Source organism: Arachis ipaensis, chromosome B02, assembly GCF_000816755.2.
Source record: "Arachis ipaensis cultivar K30076 chromosome B02, Araip1.1, whole genome shotgun sequence".
Lineage (NCBI taxonomy): Eukaryota > Viridiplantae > Streptophyta > Magnoliopsida > Fabales > Fabaceae > Arachis > Arachis ipaensis.
In genome coordinates, this window is record NC_029786.2 from 48343836 (window position 1) to 48364755 (window position 20920).

Genomic DNA, 20920 nt, shown 5'->3' on the forward strand with positions numbered 1-20920 from the left:
TAATAAAATAATATTATTAATAAAATAATATTAACAATAAAATAATATTTTAATATTTTAATACTAAAATAATAATATTTTATTCAACTTTCCAAAATTGCATTTTGACCCCTGAACTTTTTGGAAATTGCATTTTGACCCCTTAACTTTTAATATTTACACTTTGGTCCCTCAACTTTTCATTAATTAACTTTCAACCCCAAACTTTCTAATAATTATAATTTGACCCCAAAATCATCAAAACCAACATTTTCTTGTCCTTCAATGACCAAAAACATTTTTTCCAAAAGTTCATCAAATTTCAGCTTGATTTTCAACTAGTTTTTCAATCTTTTCAGTAACCGATTTTTACCTGATTTTGACCAAACCAAAGAGCAACGTTTCTGCCATCAAATACACATCAAAAACACATCAAATACCATGAATTTCATGGCTGGAAAGCTACGTTTTCCAGCAACAACAACAACAACTTCAGAACCATCAAAAACTTGATTTCCAAGCATTAAACAACAAGATTTCATGATCAAACCACCACACAAACACTCAACATCAAGCCTCAAGAAACAAGATCTGATTTAACACTTCAAGAACACAACAAATCATTGATTAATTTACCAAACCTTACCTCCTTTGCAGCTGCCACGAATTGAACCAAGAATAAGCTTCAAAAAGCACTTTTACGCCTGATTTAACATCAAAAACAACTTTAGATCCTTATGAATCATGAAGGCTAAAGCTTCATGATGATGAAAATAAGGTTATTCTCACCTTAAGGGAGCTAGAAATCACGTTTTCTTAGAGCTTATGGTGAGTGAACAAGAGATCCTAAGAGAGAATATGAAGAAAACATCATTAGCTTGATTTCTCCACCATGGCTGAAACTTCATGGAGGAGGAGCAGCCATCATACCTTGATTTAATCCTTGAAAATTGTCATAGAAATGAAGAGGAGGAAGAGGGGAACACTTTGGTCGGATTAGATTTTTGATAGGGGTTTTAGTTTGAGAAAGAACGGATAAAGAAGCTTGAAGCTTTCATGGAAGTTTTCATGGAAGTTCTTCCATTTCTCTCTCAAGAATTTCAAAAATTCTAGCTTGTTTGGAAGAAAAGTTGATGGTAATGATGAGCCTAGGGATTTGTGGGGTTAGGATAAGCATTATCCTAAAGTTTGGTGTAAAAAATATCTTAAGAAAGGATAATTACTAAAGCTAGATGTATTAGAATACAAGTGTTTTTTACTTTTTCCTTAAGAAAGCTTTGCTTGGAGAGAAAGAAAGGAAACATGTGGTGGCTAACTCTGGGAGAGCCACGTGTCACTGGGTGCTGACTCATCAGAGTTTAATAATAAAATATCATTCTGGAGATAATTACTAAAACTAGATACATAACCACGGAAATCAGAATTTTGAAATTCGGACTCGAAGTGGCTAAAAAATGCAACTTTTCGCGACGTGCCTGCTTAGATTAGGAGAGGTGTCTAGTGCAGTCAAGCTACTGACTTAGCAGCTTGATGACACAGCACCTGTGTAGCAGAGGTGCTTATATGCACTAAAATTCCTAAAAATTCCATAAAAATTCTGTTTGATCCCGAAAAAGCGCTGTTTCTTCGAGGCTAAAAGCTAGGCCGTTACAACTGGGATGCTGTCAAGCAGAGGATAGCCCTTGATCCTACTGTCCAATGGGTCATGGGAAAGAACACAGCAATGCTTAAGGGAATCAAGCTGATGTATCTGAATGATGAGGCTCGGCTCTAGCACCAGATCCTGAGCAACTTTGTTTTGCCGAGCACTCATGAGACTGAGCTGCCTGCTACTATCATCACCCTCCTCTGGTGTGTGATGGAGCGTAAAGACCTGTATCTGCCACGATTCATCCGGCACTATATGGCCAGGATTCATGTCAGAGGCATTCTTCCTTTCCCATATCTGATTACCCAGCTCGGCCATCGAGCTAACGTGCCTTGGGAGCTTGTTGATGAGAAGCCACCTGCTGTAAACTGCAAGAAGATTATCCCTCACAGCAGGAAGTTTCAGGCTTTGGATTACAGCCCCCCATTCCTCACCGCTTTTGATGAGACAGCCACACCATCAACTGCCCCTTCTTCATCTACTGCTACCCCAGCTACCACCACTGTACATCCACCTGCCTTAGAGCCCGTTTATCACCTCGTACACCGCTTATTTCAGCAGCTGAACCAGATGGAGCGCCGCAACCGGCTGTGATATGAGAGATCTGAGCGTCGCAATAAGCGACGCTATGAGCACCTCAAGTTCATGATCCGATCTGGCAGTGACATCCCCTCCGAGCCTGACACGCCATCAGAGCCATCTGAGGAGGAGGCAGACGAGCATGAGGAGGAGACGCATGCACAGAGAGAGACTGAGCAGGCAGGACCGGAGCAGGCTGCGTCAGAGCAGGAGGAGCCACACCAGATTCAGGCTGCAGACCCAGAGATTTCTCTCCAATCAACACCTCCCCTGCAGCAGACAGATCCTCCTACCCTCATCCAGTCTGCAGACCTTCCGGCCACCACAGAGACACCAGCAGCCCATCCTTCCGGTGATGACACTCCTTCACACCCAGCTTGAGTGAGCATCGAGGACGATGCTTTATTTTAAGTGTGGGAAGGTCGCCATCTCTGGCGTATCTTTTTGGTGAATCACTACAGACTCTTTTTATCTTATTTTGTTATTTTCCTGTATTTTTATTTTTATTTTTATTTTTATTTTTCAGTACTTATACATTGTTCTTTTGCTGTATTTTTACCCTATTTTCCGCATTTTACACCTTAGTTTATATCTTAGCCATTTAGTTTAGTTTCCAATTCTAAACTTATTAGTTATAGAATATGTGGATTAATTAGTATAGTTTACCCTTTTAGCATATGAAAGTTTGGTTTAAATTGAAAATAAAAAGGAAGTAAACTAGAGACTTTAGTAAATTAAAACAATCCACACACCTTGTATATATAGCATTACATGTTAGTTAGTTAACAACATTTCATCAAGGAACAACACTAAGTTTTTAAGGGCCACCCTAAGATTTACATTGAGAATAATGGGAACTCTTAATTTTTACTTGCATGACATGTATAACTGATATATGATTTTTGAGCTGGAGAACACACAGCCTGTGAGTTTTGAGCTTAATTGTATGGTTGCATTCAGACTATAAATTTCATTCCTGTGTGTTTTACCCTTCTTTTTCATTCTAATGTTCTTTACTTTGTTTTAATCTATATGTCCAATTATAGAATCTAGATACATAACAAGAGATGATTGAGGCCATCATTTGAATTTTTCCCACTTATTCCAAATTAGCCTACCTTTTACATCACCATTGTTAGCCCCTTTGAGCCTTTTAATCCCCTCTTGTTCTATAACTAGCCTTAAGCAGAAAAACAAAATATGAATCCCAAGTTGAATCCTTAGTTAGCTTAAGATAGAAATTGTGTATTATTTAAGTGTGGGAAATTTTTATGGGAACATGGGATGATAGAAACAATGTAGGAATTTAAAAAGAATGAGTTATTTCAAAAACAAAATTTGGGAAGCATGCTCATGTGAAATCAAAACAATTGAATTACCATGTGCATTGAAAAAAATAAAAATAAAAAAAATTTCAAGTATTTAAATAAAGGGGATACAAAAATTCTCCAATTGCAAAATAAAAAGATTCAATGCACATGGGACAAAATTAAAATTTAATGCATAAGTTTGCAATACAAAGAGGGAAAATTTGGGTAAATAGGTTAAGGAACTTTAAAATCATATATAGTATGTATGTTAGGTGAGATCTTAGACTAATCAAGGATTCACTTATTAGCTCACTTAGCCTTATACATATACCCTCACCTTTATCTTGGCCCCATTACAACCTTGAATAAGACCTCATGATTTTTGTATGTCTGTATTCTATGATTGTTGATTGGTTAGATGAAGAACAAAGTTATAGAAAGTAAGGATAGAAAAAGAATAGAGTGATTAACCCAATAAACACTGAGTGACTAGAGAGTAAACACAAAATCCATTGAGGGTTCAATAGCTCATCACCATATATCTTTGCTTAATTGTTAATTGTCTTGCAAGTCTTTAAAATATTTTTACCCATCTCAATTGTAAAGGTGCTTTAACATTATCTAGAGTCCGGCTATGCATATATGATTCCTTGAGGATATGAATTAATTTAACTACATGTAAGCTTTATATACAAGTGAATAACAATTAGAATTGCATGATTCATTTAGGTAGTTGCATTTAGAATATATTGCATTGCATGAGATTCCACCACTTTAACCTTACCTTACTCTTTATCTTGGATTTAGCATGAGGACATGCTATTGTTTAAGTGTGGGGAGGTTGATAAACCCATATTTCATGATATATTTTGTGCTCAATTTAAGTTATTTATTCAACCCTTCACCCACTTATTCATGTGAAATTGCATAGTTTTACTTTCCCTTCCTTATTATGTGATATATGTGAAAAACATGTTTTCTATGCTTTAAAAATAATTATTTTAATTACCTTTTATTACCATTCGATGTCGTGATTTGTGTGTTGAGTATTTTCAGATCTCCTAAGGCAAGAATGATTTAAAGGATGGAAAGGAAACATACAAAAATGGAAGGAAAGCATAAAATGGAGTTTTTGAAGAAACTGGCAGTGACGCGAACGCATGGACCACGCGAACGCATGGACGACGCGGCCGCATGCCCAGCACGAAAAGGCGGCAACGCGAACGCGTGACTGTCACGGACGCGTGCCTTGAGCAGAACACAGATGACGCGTATGCGTGACCGAAGCGAACACGTGACAAGGAAAACTCCCAGATGACGCGACCGCGTGACCCGCGCGGATGCGTGATAGACGCCACGCACCAGAAACTGCAGAAAACGCTCCCAGTGATTTCTGAAACCCTTTTTGGCCCAGATCCAAGTCCAGAAAGCACAGATTAGAGGTTATAAAGTGGGGGAATGCATCCATTCAAGAGGAGGCTTTTCGATTATTCACTTTTCACAATTTAGATGTAGTTTTTAGAGAGAGAGGTTCTCTCCTCTCTCTTAGGTTTTAGGATTAGGATTCCTCTTAAAGGATTTAGGATTTCAACTCTTCATCATGTTCAATATTCCTTTTATTTTATATTTCTCTTTTACTTTCAGATACTTTAATGCTCTCATTTAATTACTTATGTTGCCAAATTGGCTTATGTACTCTCTATGTTTAGATTGATTTTCACTTATTAATGCAATTGAGGTATTTCAGATTTATGATTCTTATTTAGTTTTTTATATTCTTGGCTTTAATTGATTAACTGGAGGCTCTTGAGTTATCAACTTATCGTGATTGGTTGTTATGTCGACTAATTGACTGGAATTCCACTAACTATAGTCTTTCCTTAGGAGTTGGCTAGGACTTGGGAATCTAACTAATTAGTTCACTTGACTTTCCCTTGTTTTCGTAAGGGTTAACTAAGTGGGATTAACCTCCATTCTCATAAGAATAACTGGGATAGGACTTCCGAATTTTCATACCTTGCGAAGAGTTTATTTTATAGTTATTTATTTATTTTACTTGTCGTTTAAATTACTTGTTCCTTACTTTCAAAACCCCCAATTTTCAAAACTCACAACCAATAATAAGAACACCTCCCTGCATGAGAAGACGACCCGAGGTTTAAATACTACGGTTATCAATTTTAAAGGGTTTTTTACTTGTGACAACCAAAACGTTTGTACGAAAGGATTTTCTGTTGGTTTAGAAGCTATACTTACAACGCGATCATATTTTTATATTTCTTTACCGATAGAAAAACCCTATCGTCAAGGTACAAAATAAATATCTAAAAGTAGTTTTTATACTAAACTAATAACCTAGGTTTACAGAAAATGGGTAAACTAAGATAGATAGTGCAGAAATCCACTTCCGGGGGCCACCTAGTGTGTGCTTGTGCTGAGCATTGAAGCTTCCATGTGTAGAGACTTTTCTTGGAGTTAAACGCTAGGTTGCTGCCTGTTTCTGGTGTTTAACTCCAGCTTTTATGCCAGTTCTGGCGTTTAACACCAAAATAGGGTAGAAAGTTGGCGTTAAACGCCAGTTTGCGTGATCTCAACTCGGGCAAAGTATGGACTATTATATATTGCTGGTAAGCCCAGGATGTATACTTTCCAACGCAATTGAGAGGCACCAATTGGGCTTCTGTAGCTCCAGAAAATCTATTTCGAGTACAGGGAGGTCAGAATCCAACAGCATCTGTAGTCCTTTTTCAACCTCTAAATCAGATTTTTGCTTAGGTCCCTCAATTTCAGCCAGAAAATACCTGAAATCACAGAAAAAACACACAAACTCATAGTAAAGTCCAGAAATGTGAATTTTGAATAAAAACTAATAAAAATATAACAAAAAGTGAATAAAATATACTAAAAACTACCTAAAAACGATGCCAAAAAGCGTATAAATTATCCGCTCATCAATGGACCACCTTACCAAGATGAACCACCTTCCAATTATGAACCCTTTTCCCCAAACAATGAACCCTCTCTTCCACCACCTCCTCCAATGGATGAAGCTCTCCAAACTTTCTTGCAAGAACAACGAAGAGATATTAGCTCTTATATCCAAAGGCAAGAAGAGAAACAAAAGGAGCTAAAGAAGCTAGAAGTCATGGTTGCTACCATGGTAGAAGCCATTAACCATATGGCCTCCCACCTAAGCTCATGCATTCTAAATACTCCCATTGGCGAATGTGAAGGATCAACCAAGGAGTATAGTGAGGGAGTGAACTTGAAGCTTCAAGGTGAAGAAGAGGAGTTGAAGTGATAATTACAACCAAGGGAAGAAGTTGAGACAATTGAGCCAGAAGGAGTGGTTGAAAATTTAGGAGATGTTGAGAGTCCATGGGAATGTAGAATTGCAGAGCCCTCTTCCAAGAAGCTTGATATTTATGTTGAGGAGCCAAAGCATATAATAGTTGAAGACTTTGAAAAGGTTGATCAAGAGATGGATTCAATTATTGATGAGTTTCTATCCACAATTGAATCCTCCCTCATTGGACTTGACATAGAGATTAAAGAAGAAGATAAACAACCTCCCATACCCTTGGTAAGCAATGAAGAAGAGATTGAATTGGAAGAAAGCTACCAAGAGGAAGAGCTTGAAATTGAAGAAGCTTGCAAGGAAGTGGAAGTTGTTAAGGAAGAACACAATAGAGTAGAATTTGCAAGGACATTGGAGACACCTCTCCCCAAGCTATAACCATCCATCCTTTCATTCAAGTGGGTAAATCTCTCATCTCTAAGCTTTACTATCCCACTTGAAGATGGTTTGCTTGAGATGGATGGGTAACTTAGAGCTCTTTGTGGCTTTAAGAGAAAAAGGGAGATGGTTAGTGGTTGGAAACATCACTCGAGTTTCATTATGGTTGAAAGCTCAAAGTTTGATTGCAAGGTTTGGTGTAGAGCTAGATTGCTTGGGTCTAGGAGGATGTTTGGGTGCCTATATGAGAATTCTATGTGCTTACCACCCGGATGGAACTATGATGATCAACTTGAAAACGGGTGTGAAAACAAAGTATGGGATCCCAGATTACACAAAGTGGATCAATTTTGGGGACTCATAGTTTGTGAAGAAATCCATCAAAGCTTGGAGATATTAATTTTGAATGATGGAGCTTATTGGAGATTCAAGCATTGGTGGATGTTCAAGGATGGATTCAAGCACAAGCCACCTTGATGAGAGCTCCCCATAAGTTCAACATAAGGACAATAAATAAAAGTGCTAGGTAGGAGACACCCCACCATGGTAATATCTTTTCATTTTTCTTTTTTGTAAATATTGGTAAAATTAGTTTAATTTCATGTTTTGCTTGGTTTGTTTGGTTTAATTAGTAGTCTAGTATGTTAAATAAGATTTTATGGTGTTTTGGTAGTTGTTTGGAGGTTTAGAATGCTTGGTTTGGTGCAAGAAGTTGGAAAATTTTCAAATGGAGAGCACCATGCCACGCGTACGCATCACCCACACGTATGCATGACCCTGATGCCAGGGCATTTTGGCCAGTTTCACTGACCTTTTCTTTACTATTTTTAGGGTAGTTTCATGCATTTTCTTAGGAAATAAGATAGTTTTGGGTAGATATTCACTTACATCTTGATTCAAGCATACATTGTGCAAGCCACGTTAACTCCCATGTTAACTTAGTTAACGTGGAAGCTAACGTGGATAAAGGAATGTTGAACCAACGTTAGTGACACTCAACTTTGTCACTAACGTTGGAGATGGCTAGCATAAGCCACGTTAGAAGCCACGTTAACCTAGTTAACGTGGACTCTAACGTCGGAGCTAAGGGGCACATTGGAACGTTATTGACAATGTTAAGTGTCACTAACGTTCTCGAAGGTTGGCAAGCCTACGTTAAAAGAGCCACGTTAACTAAGTTAACGTGGACTCTAACGTTGGGAAGGGGGAGGCTTCTCAACGTTATTGGGAAAGTTGAGTCCCAATAACGTGCGCGAAGGATAAAGAGGCAACGTTAGTGGCAACGTTTGTGCCACTAACGTTGAGGTTAACGTGGCTCTTACTTGGGTAAGGAACGTTAGTGAAAAAGTTGAATGTCGCTAACGTTCTCGAACCCATATTTTCACTGAACGTTAACACCACTAACGTCCTGAGCAAAAGTCTCTGCCCACTTCACAATTTCTCTCTGCAAGTAAAGCCAAGCCCAATGAAGAAGATAACTACTTCAAACTCAAGATCCAAAGGCCCAGACCCAAGACTTGAAGAACCAACTAGAAGAGTAGAAGAGTAATATATATAGGAGTAGCTTTGAATTAATGAGAGAGTCGGAAAGATATAGGGAGCCTCTGGGCATAGAATTACTCTCTGTATTTACTTTATCTGCACTTCTAGTTTCATTATGTATTCTCCATCTTTGTTTTCATTTTCCAGAACTATGAACAACTAAACCCTTTTCATTGGGTTAGGGAGCTCTGTTGTAATTTCATGAATCAATACTAGTTTTAATTATTCTTCTTCTTTCTTTTCTCTTGATTTTACTAGAAAGCTTTCGATCTTCATCCAATTGGGTAGTTATCTTGGAAAAGAAGCTATTCATACTTGGATCTCTTCTGAACCTTGAAAGAGGAATGAAGAGATCAAGCTAGAAATGCTTTCTCATGCTGGACCAAATTAGCGCACGCATGCTTGTGCGGACACACACTTGTCTATGTGTGCTTTTCCTTGTTTTCTTCATGTATTCTCCCTTGTACATGCTTTCTTCCACTTTTGCCTAGCCGTTCTTGCCAAATTGACCTGAAATCACTCACAAAACATATCACGGCATCGAATGGCATGAAATTGGAATCAAAATTGCTTAATTTATGCACAAAAACACATGTTTTCACATTTAGGTCCAGATTAGGGAGATAACACAAAAGTATGCTATTTTGATGCTTAAGTGTGAGTTTATGTGATGAAATCCATCCAAATTGAGCTAAAATATATCGAAAAATATGGACTCATCAATTCCCCCACACTTAAACAATAGCATGTCCTCATGCTAAACCAACAAGGAAAATAATCAAAGGGGTAATCAACTTATTGAATGCAACTATCTATATACATGCAAGGTATATTATATACTATCTATATATCTATCTATAGTTTCCTATTAAGTTGGTGAAACAAACAATCAAATTCCTAGCAAGTATATAGACATATAGGGCCAAGCAAAAAAGTAATTCAATGCAATCAAAATCTAAAGAATTGATTCAACTCATCAAAAAGAAGCAACTTGCAAGAATGCATGATAAGAAGGTGTGGAAACATAGAATTGAGTAATTGAACCCTCACTAGGTGTGTATACACTCTAATCACTCGGTGTCTAAGGGTTTAATCACTCAAGCCTCCTCTAATCATGCTTTTAAGGAATTGCTTTTCATCTAACAATCAACAACCATGGATGCATGAATGCAATTATCATGAGGACTTATTAGGGTTGTAATGAGGTTAGGGTTAAGGTGGGATAGATATGGCTAAGTGGAGTAAAGAATTGGATCTTTGATTAGCTCAAGTATCTCACTCAACCTATATCACAAAAATACATTCTAACCACCTATTACTTCTTTTCACACATACATTCATGCCTTAGTTTCTATTCAAAACACATATGCATTTCTTATTCATCATTTTTTTCTTTTCTATTTCTTTTTTTTTTATATGACAAATGCATATGGTTAAAGCAAATTGATACATGAATGTGCACCCATTTTCTAAATTTTTCAATAAGTACCCAAAACAAATGTTTTCTCTACCAATGCCTCCCACAATTTCCCGCACACTTAAATGACACACACATCTCAACCTAAGCTACTCAAACATGCAATTCAAGGTTATTCATGGTTTTCCGCTTAGGGTCGTGATGTGCTAACAATTAGAACAAAGGGGATTAAAAAGCTCAAAAGGGGTTAACAAGGATAGATGCAAGGGTAAGGCTATATGGGTGAGTAAACTTAATTCAAAAATGGCCTCAATCATGCTCAATGCAATTCAAAACATCAATAATCGGAAAAAAAGAATCAAGCAGCCAAGATTACAATCAAGGAGTATACCATACAATGAACAAAATAGTGGTTAAAATATGTAACCACTCATTATAGGCTCAACAACTCACAGGGTTGTTTGTTCTATCTCTCTTTTATGTTCCAAAAAAATCATTCAAGCAAGTTTAAAAATAATTTTTCAAATCAATTCAATGGAACGCCCTAAATCAAAATTCTTGAAATTTTTTATTGTTTTCCACCAAAATTATTTCCTATATATATGTATGTATGTTGTGATGGATGCAAAGTTTCAAAATTTTCCTTGTTCTTTTCCTAATTTTCAACGATGCAAATACTAACATGAACAATTAGGAGAAAATTGAACTAGGTATTATACTATTCACATAATCCAATCACAACTTCTATCTATAAACTATATACCATGCAAAAGATGCAAAATGCAATAGCTATGGATGAACTAAGATGTATATATATATATATACTAGAAGAAAGTGCAATGCAACAATCAAAAACACTCCAAATATCTACAAGAAACATAATAAAAAGAAACAAAAACAAAGTGCAAAGTTGATGACTTCCGTCATTTACCCTTTTTTCTTATCTAAAACGGACCATAAAAGAGCATAATCTCATTAAATCATTGCAATACATGAACTAATTGATAAATATTATGGTACATTGCTTTGAAATGGGTTTATGCTGAATTTCAGGTGAAAAGAGCAACAAAATGGGAAAAAACAACAAAATAAAGCTGGGCATGGCATGCCAGACCCTGGGCGTCCCACTCCTGTTCAACTTTCCAGAGAAGAGAAGAAGAAGAGAAAGGCCTGGGCGTGCCACTTGGGATCGAAGGCGTGGCACGCCAGGCTAACCAAGTATTAAAGAGACCTCGGGGGTGCCACTTGGGCTCGAATGCGTGGCACGCCAGGGAAGGAGGTTCAAAGAGCATGCCACTTGAGAAGCTGGGCGTGGCGCGCCAAGCCAAATTTAGTGGTTAGGCGTGGCACGCCACTCAAGCGCCAGCCACACGCTAAGCCTGGAGATGTCACGTTTTTTGAGTTTTTCTTTCCCTCCAGCTGTAATTTTCTTTTCTCTTTTGCATTTTCTTAATTCTAGTACTAGAAGTAGTATAAATAACCCCTGAAAGTACTGAGAAGGGGTTTTTGAGTAGTAGTTTCGTTGGGAGTATAGTTAGATTTACTTTTCACATAATCTCTTCCATCTCTTTTACTTTTCTCTTAAGCTATGAGTAGCTAATTTCCCTCTCATTGGAAGAGGGAGCTCTGTTGTACTTGATGGATTAATGATAGTGAATTTCTTCTTCTCTTCATCTTCTCTTTGATTTGCTAGAAGGAATTTCATTTTAATACTAGTGTTGAATCATCTTGGGAAAGAGGTTGAATGCAAATTGGGTTTCAAGGGAACCTTGGAAAAGGAAACATGAAACCATGCTTGAAATCCCTTCTCACAATTGAATAGATCTGGGTTTTGGTGATTGGATATGGTGACATATAATCGACCCACTATTTGGATCTATGAGGATGTGTGGTATAATCAGGCACCAAGCATATCTCTCTTCATGAGCAATTAGACCAAGGAATTGGTTGATTATCAAGATTTGAGAGATTGGATCACCAAGGGATTGGGGTTCAATCAATCATGATTGCCAAGAGGTCAATGAGTTGTATGATTGAAGATGAGATGAGCTGGATTTAATCCAAAGAGAACAACATCTCCTGATCTCAATAAATTTCCCATATTCTTATCTTTCACATTCTTTATAGCTTTCTTTACATTCTGTCATTCCCCATTCCCATTTACAATTAAGACATTTATGTTTTGGCACTTTACATTCTTGCCATTTACCTTTCTGTAATTTACTGCTTCTCTTTACTTTTGAGTCATTTACACTTCTGCTTATTTAAATTTCTGCAATCACAATCTATGTTGCTCAGCTTGACTAATTCACCCACTGATTAAAATTGCTTAAATATACTAATCTCTGTGGATTCGACCCCACTCCTAGTGGGTTATTACTTGACGATATTTTTGGTGTGCTTGCCAAAAGAACGGATTCATTATTTTATATGGGGAGTGAATTCTGGTCATCAAAAGTGTTCGAAAAAGAAAATTTACGCCCCGAAATGACGAATCCTCCCCCACGCTTAAGTGTCGAACGGTCCTCCGTGCACGAACACAATACGGGGAGAATGAAACTTTACATACCTCCACCTTCAGCTGGCGGATGCAGGGGCTTGGGTTTTATGGAACCCGCCAAGTCCAATGCATTCTCGGCATCTTCGTCTTCAACGTCCTTCTCCTCTTCTGGCTCCTTGCCTTTACGCCTCATCCTCAAAAAGAAGGAATAAAGTATAATCAGGAATCATAGGGCAAGTGGCACAAAAAGGGTAAAGGAAGGAGAAAATAAGTATCTAATTGAGGAAGTTACATAGTGGTGTGGTATGATGAAAATGATGAGCCATGTGTGTATTCCAATTATGCGCGCGCAACGGTCGGTTAGGATACACACAACGGCCAGTTAAAATGGCATCCACACAATCAAAAAGTAAGCATGAGTTCCTCAACTAAATGGCCTAAGATGCAAGCAATAGATGAGCGTCAATTAAGGACAAGCAAACTTAGGCAACTACCACAATAGCGAATTGAGTTTAGGAATTATTGGATATTGAAGTTGTGCAAGTGAAAGGGCAAAATTGATATAAAATATCACAATAAACAATAACCAATGCAATGATGAAGACAAACTACCTATTCATCCTTAAGAATAAGGAAATAATCACATGGGAAGGTACTTGCTACAAAAAGTGACAAGTCTTGATAAAAATCAACTCAAGTCAACTCAAACAAATGCAAAGCATTAACAAGGAGCAAATACCTTGTGATGTGATTATATTGACTTAAAACCATAATGAACAAGCAATTCTATTCAATTCACTAAATTTAATATGTACTTGCTAAAAATTGCACTAAATAAGAAACAAAAAGTCAATTTCTAAGTCAACTTGGTGCTAGTGACTCAAGACAATGATCAAGTACATGATTGAGATTCCAATCCAAAACAACATTATAATCATTCAAAAGTACACAATTCTTGATTAGAATGCCAAACAAGGATATAGTCTGGCACATATGGTCGTGACTACACATGCATTAAATAAAAAGTTCATTCAGGCATTATGTCAAACACATGGGGTGCAGTGCACATATTTAACAAATTCAAGCAAAAACTCAAACATCAACAACCCATAAATGAAAAATTGAACACTTGCAATGAAACAAACAAACAAACACTTAAACAAAACTTAAACTAAATTACCAAAGTTAAATAAAGAAAACAAAAATTAAGCAAGCAACAAAGCATAACAAAGAAGATTAAAACAAGAAAATTGAAAAGATGAAAAATAGAAAAAAAAAGGATAGGCAACAGTGGCACTTGTGTTAGCCACTGTGAGTCTCACGGCGGCGAAGTTTTGCCAGAGAAAAGAGAAGAAAGAGAGAAGAAAAAGAAAGAGGGAAGAAGAAATGAAAGAAAGAAGAGGGAGAAAAGAAGAAAAGAAAAGAAGTAGGGAGAGAGAGAAATGTGGTGGCAGTGGTGGTGGCTCCGGCGGTGGAGGTCGGAGGGCGACGGTGGTGGTCGCCGGAAGAAGGGTTGGGCTGGGTTGGGGTAGAAGAAGAAGTGAAGAAGAAAGGAGGAAGGGGTGTGAAATGGGCAGGCGTAACAGGGCACCCTGTCTCATTACTGCCCAGAGCGGGTCTCATGTGTATGCACAACAACAAAAATGGGGGCGTTCATATGCACAAGACGTGCGAGTGTTGCTGGCAGAGCGGGTCTAAAGACGTGTGCGTGCACACAGGGCTGTGCGCACGGACAGAACACTTTTTTTAGGGCAGGTAAAATGACCATGTGTGCGTATGCACAGAATGAAAATGTGGTGGGGTGCGCCTGCATAGAGGGTGCGAGCGCTGCGAACAGAACGCGTGCAAACAGGTGTGCGTACGCACACTGCTGTGCACACGCACAGATGGGGAAAAACAGGGGAAGTGTGCGTACGTACAAGGCTGTGCACACGCACAGAATTCTGTTTCTGTAACATTTTTAATGCCTCTAAGGCACCAACCATGATATCATTCAAAGGTTTTCAAGCCCAAAACACATCATTCATAAAAAATACATGATTAGACATAAAATTCAACTAATTTAAACCTAGAATGCAATCAAACTAAGCAAATTAAAAAAAGAAAAATTCAATAAACAAAACTACAAGAAAGAAGAGTTGAAAGGATATTACCATGGTGGGGTGTCTCCCATCTAGCACTCTGGTTTTAAGTCTTCAAGTTGGACTTTTAGTTGGAGCTCACATCAAGGAGGCTTGTGCTTCCAACCATCCTTTAGTTGCCAACCATGCTTGCTCTTCAAAAATCGTTCAGGATCCCACACAAAGTACATCAAGCTCTCAAGCAACCTCAAGCAATAAATTGGGATCCAAAATTGTTGGTTGTAGAGTTGTATGCCCGGATCCCACACTTTGGTTTCTCTATCATCCTCCTGTTGACTTTCACTTGTGCCCTTGGATAAACAACCTCTCCAAGCACCTTTGAAGCACCCAATGAGATCTTGGAATCCTTCTAATTGGACCTTGCACCATTTATGCCTTGAATTCCTTTGACAAACAACATCTAATCCTTCACCATGTAACACTCCAAGAAGCACCCTATGTTGATAATCTGTTTCCAAGAGAGTAAATTGGTATGGGCTAATGAACTGATTTCTGCTCGGTAAATAAATTTTATAAAATTAATCACGTTGTAAGTATAGTTTCTAAACCAACAGAAAATCCTTTCGTACAAAAGTTTGGTTGTCACAAGTAACGAAACCCAATAAAATGTAATAACCGAAGTATTTAAACCTCGAGTCGTCTTCTCAAGGAATTGTAGGGAGGTATGATTTATTATTGGTTATGGAAAAAGATGTATTTTTGGGTTTTTAATGTATAAGATAAAAAGCAAGAATAGTAATTGGCAAGAAAGTAAATTGTAAGGAATTAATTTAAATAAATAATAAAACTCTTGGCAAAGTATAAGAACTGGAAGTCCTATCCTAGTTATTCTTATTGATGGTGATGAGAATTGAGTTTTAATCACACTTAGTTAACCTTTACTAAAGCAAAGGAAAGTCAAGTGGACTAATTAGTTTGATCCTCAAGTCCTAGTCAATCCCTGTGGGAAGACTAGCTTTAGAGCGATCTAGATCAATTAGTAATCTGCCAATTTCAACCACTGCTGAGTTTGACAACTCAAGTGTTAACAATTACATAACCAAAGCCAAAAGGAAGAAACTATCTAAATTAAATTAAAAGCATTCATAAACAGAATAAAACGATCATAAACTGAAATACCTCAAATAATATTAATTAAGAAAATCATAACATGAATGTAGCATAAGCTAAATTGGAAAGATAAATAATAATTAAAGGTATATAATAAAAATAGAAAATAAATAAGAGGAACATTAAGCCTGGAAATTGAGAAGAAATAATCCTAAATCCTTTAAGAGGAATCCTAATCCTAAATCCTAAGAGAGAGGAGAGGACCTCTCTCTCTACAAACTACATCTAAATTATAAAAAGTGAATAATGGAAGACATCTTGATGGATGGATGCGTTCTCCCACTTTATAGCCTCTAATATGTGTTTTCTGGACTTTGATCTGGGCCAAAAGGGTTTTAGAAATCGCTGGGGGCGTTCTCTGCAGTTTCTACAAGTGGCATTTGTCACGCGTCTGCGTGGGTCACGCGGTCGCGTCATCTGGGAGTTTTCCTTGTCACGCGTTCGCTTCGGTTACGCGTATGCGTCATTTGTGTTCTGCTCAAGGCACGCGTCCACGTCAGTCACGCGTTCACGTCGCTGCCTTTTCGCGCTAGGCACGCGGCCACGTCGTCCATGCGTTCACGTTGCTGCTCTTTTCTTCAAAACTCCATTTTTGTGCTTTCCTTCCATTTTTGTTTGTTTCCTTTCTGTCCTCTAAGCCATTCCTGCCTTAGGAGATCTGAAAATACTTAACACACAAATCACGGCATCGAATGGTAATAAAGGGTAATTAAAATTAATGTTTTTAAAGCATAGGAAACATGTTTTTCACATATATCACATAATAAGGAAGGGAAAGTAAAACCATGCAATTTACATGAATAAGTTGGTGAAGGATTGAATAAATCACTTAAATTGAGCACAAAATACATCATAAAATATGGGTTTATCAACCTCCCCACACCTAAACAATAGCATGTCCTCATGCTAAATCCAAGAGAAAGGGTAAAGTTAGAATGGGGGAAAGTAAGACTCATGTAATGCAATGCAATGCAACCTATGTATGAATGCAACTATATGCTAAGATGTTTCTACCTACTTGGTTAAAAGTAAATAAGTTCTCCAAGACAAAAATAATTCAGATTCCACTAATTCAAATCATATAATAAAAGACAAGTAAACTTGTGAGAAGATAGCTCATAAAAGCAGGGAACATAGAATTAAGCACTGAACCCTCACTGGTAGTGGATATGCACTCTAACTCTCAAGTGTCTAGGGTCAATCACTCTATTCTTTCCTAGTCATGCTTTCTAAACCTTGTTCTTCATCTAACCAATCAACAAATATTTAGCATACCAATGCAAACATCATGAGGTCTTTTCAGGGTTGTAATGGGGCTGATATATGATATATAAGGATATATATATAAGGCTAAGTGAGCTAACAAAGTGAATCCTTGATTAGTCTAAGATCTCACCTAACATATACATACATTATGTAATTTTAGAGTTCTTTACCTAGCTTCCCAAATTTTCCCACTTTTGTATTACATGCTCAAGCACCAAATTTAATTTTTTGAATTTTGTCCCATGTGCATTGATCCTTTTTATTTTGCATTTGGGGTAATATTATTTTTCTTTTTCTCTTTTTTTTTGTATCCCCTTATTTAGTTACTTAATATTTTTTTCAATGCACATAGTAATTTAATTATTTTGATTTCACATGAGCATGCTTTCCAAATTTTCAAATAACTTATTCAATTTAATTCCCTCCCTTTTTTTTCTATCATCCCATGTTCCCATAAAATTTCCCATACTTAAATTATACACAATATTTATCTTAATCTAACCAAGGATTCAACTTGGGATTTTTAATTTATTTTTCTACTTAAGGCTAGTAATGTGGTTATGGAATAGAGGGGGTTAAAAAGTTCAAAGTGGCTAACAAGGGTGACATAAAAGGGTAGGCTTATTTGGGATAAGTGAGCAAAAATACAAATAATGGCCTCAATCATATGCAAGCATGTAAATATACTAAACAATGGACATATAGACTGGAACGAAATCTAGATTGCAGTTATAGAGAAGAAAACACACAAGAATAAAATATTTATGGTTAAATAGTGTAACCATGTAATTAGGCTCAAAATCTCACGGGTTGTGTGTTCTTTGGCTCAAAAACCATGTTCCAAATACAACTTCAAACAAATTTAACACAAAAATTTTGATTTAAATTAGTGAAATTTTTTCAAAAATAGGGTCTTAAAAAGAAACTTATTATTTTTCAACCAAGTAGTATTTAAATGCAAACAATCAACTACACATGCAATCTATTATTCAATGCAACAATGAACTAATGAAGAAAATAAGACATTGGTGTTGAGAAGAGAATAACTAACCCATGGAGATCGGTATCGACCTCCCCACACTTAAAGGTTGCACCATCCTCGGTGCACACTAAGATGTACAAGTGGATGGGCTGCTTCAACTGATTCCTTTCTCTATAGATTGTGCAGATTGACTTGCCTGTCTCCCCATATAGAAGTTCTTCTTTTTCCCTTCCTCGACGGCCATCCTGAAAGAAGAGGAAAAGGGAGAAAAGTAACCCAGAAATAAAGATAAGAAAAATAAATAAAATATGGGTTGGTAATGCCAAATAATAAAGGTCTCAATTACATGGTAGCTACAACATGCAGTGAGAAAACAGTAGAAGCATACGGCATATCAATAGTGCAAAAATTGCAACAATGGGGAAGAGGGTGTGGGTAATGCAAAATAGTGTAAGTGCATATCAATGCAAAAGGAATATCAGTATTATAAAAATTAGCATTGACTTATGAATAATAATACCCAATTAGAATAAAACAAGTCATGAAGCACCAGAATAATTCAAAAAGATGTAACAGTTGAATGAGAAAATTTTAACACCAATGAAAAAATAATAATTTTAGAAAAGAAAATAAAAATATACACAAAGTTAAAATGCAATGGATGAAAGTATGCAAATAAATCAAATAAAATAGAATGGAAGTGAAGAGGGATGAGAAGTTAAAAAAATGAAGTAAGAAAGAAAGAAGAAAGAAGAAAAGACAGAAAAAAATTAGGATTAGAAAAGAAAAGAAAAGATAATTGGCGCTGATTAGGATAAGTTGTGCGGCGCAGGCGACGCGAGCGCGTGGGTTACGCGTTCGCGCGAATAGCACTTCTATGAAGTGACGCGGATGCGTGGGACACGTATTCGCGTGGAGTGATTTGTGCCATTAGCGCGAGGGCAGCCTCGCGGTCGCGTAACTCTCTGTTTTGAATGCATTTGCCAAAAATCTGGGTGACGCGGTAGCGTGGTTGACGCGATTGCGTGGATGGCTATTTTTGGAAAATGACGCGGCTGCGTGGGGAACGCGTTCGCGTGAGAGGGCTTGGGCTTCTAGCACGAGTCCAGCCCCATTCTAGCCCAACATACTGCCATACACCCAAATTTTCTTTTCTTTCCAATGCACTGGTGACGCGGACGCGTCGGCAACGCTGTCGCGTCGCGTGCAATTTTTTTTATAATAATGCAGTATGCAGAATGCAATGCTAATATGAATGTTATGCATGATTCCAGGTCCAATCAAAACTCAAAAACAAAAAAACAGACTAGAATTAAAACTGAAAAAGGGACGATCATACCATGGTGAGTTGTCTCCCACCTAGCACTTTTAGTTAAAGTCCTTAAGTTGGACATTTGGTGAGCTCCCTGTTATGGTGGCTTGTGCTTGTATTCATCCAAAAATCTCCACCAATGTTTGGAATTCCAATGGCCTCCGGGATCCCAAACTAGGCGCAGAAAGCCTTCAAGCAGGTTAAAGCAAGTGACAAGGCCCCAAGAGTGTTGATTTCTAGACTGAATTCTGGGGTCCCAAACCTTGCTTTTGCACCCGTCTTCTTGTTGATCATCATGATTCCATCCGGGTGGCACGCAATTCTCACTGAGACATTCAAATAGCTTCCTAGACCTATTCAATTGAGCTCTACACCAACCTTTGCATTTAAACTTTGAGCTTTCCACCATATTGAATCTTGCATGACGACTCCTACCACTAACCATCTCCCTCTTACTCTTAAAGCCACAACGAGCTCTAAGCTGACCATCTGTTTCAAGCAAAGCATATTCAAGTGAGCTAATTAAGCTTAGAGATGAGAGATTTACCCACTTGAATGAAGGGATGGATGGTGATGGCTTTGGGGAAGAGGTTTCCAGCAACTGTGGTAAGGTGATTTCCAACTCCATTCCCTTGGGTTCTTCCTTGACAATTTCCACCGCTTTGCAAGCTTCTTCAATATCAACCTCTTCCTCTTGGTAGCTTTCTTCCAATTCAATCTCTTCTTCATTTCTTACCAAGGGCATGGGAGGTTATGCTTCTTCTTCTTTAATTTCCATGTCAAGTCCAATGGGAGAGGATTCAATTATAGATAAGAATTTATCAATGATTGAATCCATCTCTTGATCAACCTCTTCAAAGTCTTCAACCATCATATGCCTTGGAGGTTGTACACCCTCCTCAACATCAATTTCAAACGTCTTTAAAGGAGGCTCTATAACTTAACTTTCCCATGGAGGTTCTGCATCTCCCAAGTCTTCAACTACTTCTTCCTCTACAATGATCACGGCTTCCTCCAATTATTCCAATACAAAGTCGTGCTGCTCACTGTCCACCGGAGTTTCTAGTGTCTCCTTCATGCTACGTTCTTCAGTAGATTCTCCACATGAAACCGTGGGGATTCCTTGAGTGCTCAGATGTTGGGAAGCTAATTGATTTACTACCTCGGTTAAGGCAGTTGCGAGTTCCAGTACATCCCTTTGCATCTTCGCTTGCCCTTGAAGAAGACCACGAAGGAAGTCATCCATTGGAGATTAGGGTAGATATGAGGGTTAATTATTTTGGAGAAAGGGTTCATAATAGGAAGGTGGTTCTTCTTGATAAGGATATGGAGATGGTGAATATTGAGGTGGTAGCTCATGAGAGTAATTTTGTTGGAATGGGGGTGGTTCTATGTACG